The 3,691-nt window shown below is 33.3% G+C and overlaps 1 long non-coding RNA gene across 1 annotated transcript; it reads left to right on the top strand.

Moving 5' to 3' along the window:
- The first annotated feature begins 761 nt into the window (after nt 1-761).
- LOC111402663 lies at nt 762-2,036 on the top strand. The gene is made up of 3 exons (XR_002704320.1): nt 762-867; nt 1,446-1,832; nt 1,913-2,036. It is a non-coding gene; the product is annotated as an uncharacterized LOC111402663 (long non-coding RNA).
- Nucleotides 2,037-3,691: the final 1,655 nt, after the last annotated feature.

The raw sequence follows: 3,691 nt of genomic DNA, 5'->3' as shown, positions 1-3,691 counted from the left end.
TTCTTTTATTTCTAACATTTTTAACATAATAACATATTCAAATTCAGCTATTGACGAACAAAGTTTTGAACAATTTGAAGTGGCTTGCACGTGGTCCTAGATATCAATCCATGTCATATTCTAGTTTTGTCATAAATGGTCTTCGATTTCGCACTAAAGATGCAGAAAAATCTTGTCAAAATAGTGGCGTTTTAGTTGAAGCAACGACCATATGTAGATCTAGTGCAAAAGATAATGCACAAATAGTTGGGCAAGTTCTTTATTATGGAGTTTTGCATGACGTTATAGTACTTGACTATAATACGTCTCATGTTCTAATATTTAAGTGCGATTCGGTAAATATCGTGAACGTAATAAAAAAGGAAGATGGATTCACTTTGGTTAATCTTAACGAAGAACACAGACAATTTGAAAATGATCTGTTCATTTTGGCAACATAGGCGAAACAAGTATTTTATTCCAAGGAAAATGAAACATCTAGTTGGTATGTGGCTTTGCAAGCGCCACAAAAAGACTTTGATGCATCACATTTGGAAGAAGATACTAATTATGAGGTAACTATTCCACTAGATATATCACAGCCAATTACAGAAAACCATGATGAAGATGACAATTATGCAAGGATAGATGTTGAAGGCGTACTATGTGATACATAAAGTAGTTTGGTAACTCCCTTTTTTGTAGACAACATACTTTTTACATAATGATCAATTTTTCTAGAATATTTTGACATGTGATTTATCTATCCATTCATATTGCGATGAAATGTTGAATAACATCTATTTGTTTTGATGTTGTAGGTTTTTATTCTAGATCTAGAGAATCTTTTCAATCCGAAATACATTTTGTACGATGGACAAGACTCGGGTAATTGTGTTTTCTTCTAATACATAAGATATATGCTAAGTTTTGAAAATAATTGCGTTTAACTTATGTTTTCATGTTGTATTCTCAAAGCCAACTAAACAAACTTCGAAGAGTTTTAAAAGAAGAAGAGCTTCAATTGCTAATGCAATTTGAGAGACAAGTAAGAGACTAAACAATTCCAATGAACAAGACAATACTATAACTAGTCCAACTAATGATGAGCAAACCACGTTGCCAACAACTGTAAATGCTCCGAAAAAGAAAAGAAGTCCAACACAAGTGAAGATGATTCCTGAACATAATTATCAAAAGATAAATCTAGAATTCAATGAATATGGCCAAGTTGTTGCGCAGAAATCGAAAAAAAATTCTAGTGTAGTTGGGGCCATGGTACGAGAACATGTGCCTGTTGTAATTAAAGATTGGACTTCAGTGAATGAAGAGACTAAAATGGAGCTCTGGACTTTCATACAAGTAACATTTCGTAACTACCTTTTGAGATTATTACGTTGTATTTATTTCTTTCTTAATGATACCATTTTCTAAAGTCTTAAATTCATGCTTGTGCATAAATACAGTAAAGGTTCAATGTCAGTGATTGTCATCAAAGAATGACATTTCAATGTATGGGAAAGTACTGGAGGACATTCAAATCAAGATTGAGAAAACAAATTAGAACTCAAGTTGAATCATCTGTGAATAGAGCACGCACTATTACCCTTCTTAGAACAAAGAATGTCAACTCTGAAGAAGTCTGGGTTAAATTTGTTGAGGATACTCGTTCTGCAGATTTTCATGTAAGTATATTTGCATGTAAAGCTTAACCCTTATTTTAATTATTGTTGTTTTATACTTCGTTCTTTTTTCAATAGGAGAAAAGTTCCAGGTTCAGCAACATGCGAACTAATCAGAAGCTTTTCCATACTATGGGTAGAAAGGGTTATCCACGTGTGGCTTATGAAATGGTACTTCTTACGAACATATCATGTCTTTTTACTTGAATTGTCCAATTTCAATATATTTGATTACTACATTTGTACTACAGAAGAAAAAGAATCCACATTTAAAAGGGTGAAGAACAGAAGTATGGAAATATGGACATCTCAGAAAAGATAGAAAACCAATTAATGAAGCAGTTGCCGAAACATTGTATGTGTATTATACCAATGTTCAATTAAGCATAATTTGATTTATTAGTTGTATCACTTGCTAGTATTTGACTTGAGTTCCATAAGTGCAAAAAAAGATTGAAGATTGTGCCACATCAATTTCTGATACGCCTGCCGAAGATTCCATCCGTGATGATGCTATAGCTCGAGTTTTAGGTCTCGAACGTCATGGGAGAGTTAGGGGACTCGGATTTGGAGTTGTTCCATCAAAAGTGGATGGACAAATACAAAGTAGTGGGAGAGGTAGAGAACTTGAAAGCTAAGTATAGATTCAGGCACAAAGAATGGGGGCATCAGAAGAAAAAATGGAAGCATTTATCAAGTTTTTCTCAGCAGGTTATAAGTAGTTACTTTTTATACATTTTATGATTTTATAGCTTTATATAGCCAATTACATGTATAATAACTTTTGTAATTTTTGTATTAGTATACAGAATGTGGAGGATAGGAATTCAAATGCTTTTACTTAGGTTTCCATGTCCTATATTATTAAATGTTTATTTAATATATATTCAGTTTGTAGCATTCTAATTTTAAAAAGACTACTTTCTGTTTATTATGAATTTGTAGTCACACCAAGGAAGTGGTGTCCAAGGAAGTACTACCCCCAAGACAAATGCAAGATGTCAACTGTAGCATTGGTACATGTTTGAGGAGGAAGAAGTCGTAGCATAAGGGAAGATTGCCACAACAGATCCAAGTGCAAAGGTGCATCACTTGCCACTTGGTCGAGACTGTTGGAAAGTCTGAGTTGAGTAAGTCTATATGGGTAATTTGACCCTATACAGACCCACAAATGAATTCCGCACTCTTAGTGAAGCCATGGGAAGTACTGTTGCTTGGCCAAAGAGTAGTATTAGACTTCTTGATTAAGGTATTAGACTCTTAGTGGCAATGGTATTGATCAAGTAACATGCGACGATTTCAAGTTTAAGTTTCGATTTTTGTAGTTTTCTAATTACATTTTAGTAGTACATGTCTGGAGACTCTTAATTTTATTTTGAAAGAGATTATGTGTTGAATATTTTACAAATTTAACGAGTAATGTGTTTGTTAGTTTATTATTTTGGTGGTACATGCTTATTAGTTTTGAATGACTTATTTAATCAAAGAACAGAATTTTTAGTAGTGTAAGCATAAATAAAAAAAAATCTAAATTAGCTGTTGCAACATTTGTTAAACGTTGCAATAGACAGGCTATTGCAACATCTTTCCAACATTGCAATAACCTATCTATTGCAACGTTTAACAAACGTTGCAATACATAGTCTATTGCAACGTTTAAACAACGTTGCAATATCTATCTATTGCAACGTTTAAAAAATGTTGCAATAGAACGTTTAGCAAACGTTGCAATAGCCTGTCTATTGCAACATTTAGCAAACGTTGCAAAAGCCTAGATATTGCAACATCTTTTAAACGTTGCAAAAGCCTAGTTTATTGCAACGTTTAGCAAACATTGCAATAGATAGGCTTTTGCAACGTTTGCTAAATGTTGCAATAGACTAGGCTTTTGCAACGTTTTTTAAACGTTGCAAAAAGTCTTACCTCAACAGCAACATACACTCAAACGCTGCGAATGACTTTTTGCAACATTTTTTGACCGTTGCAATAGCCCTTTTTTGGTGTAGTGTTAAATGCACTAGCTGATTCTT

The sequence above is a fragment of the Olea europaea genome, chromosome 10 (assembly GCF_002742605.1).
Source record: "Olea europaea var. sylvestris chromosome 10, O_europaea_v1, whole genome shotgun sequence".
NCBI classification, from domain to species: domain Eukaryota; kingdom Viridiplantae; phylum Streptophyta; class Magnoliopsida; order Lamiales; family Oleaceae; genus Olea; species Olea europaea.
This window is presented reverse-complemented; position numbering and strand designations above follow the sequence as displayed.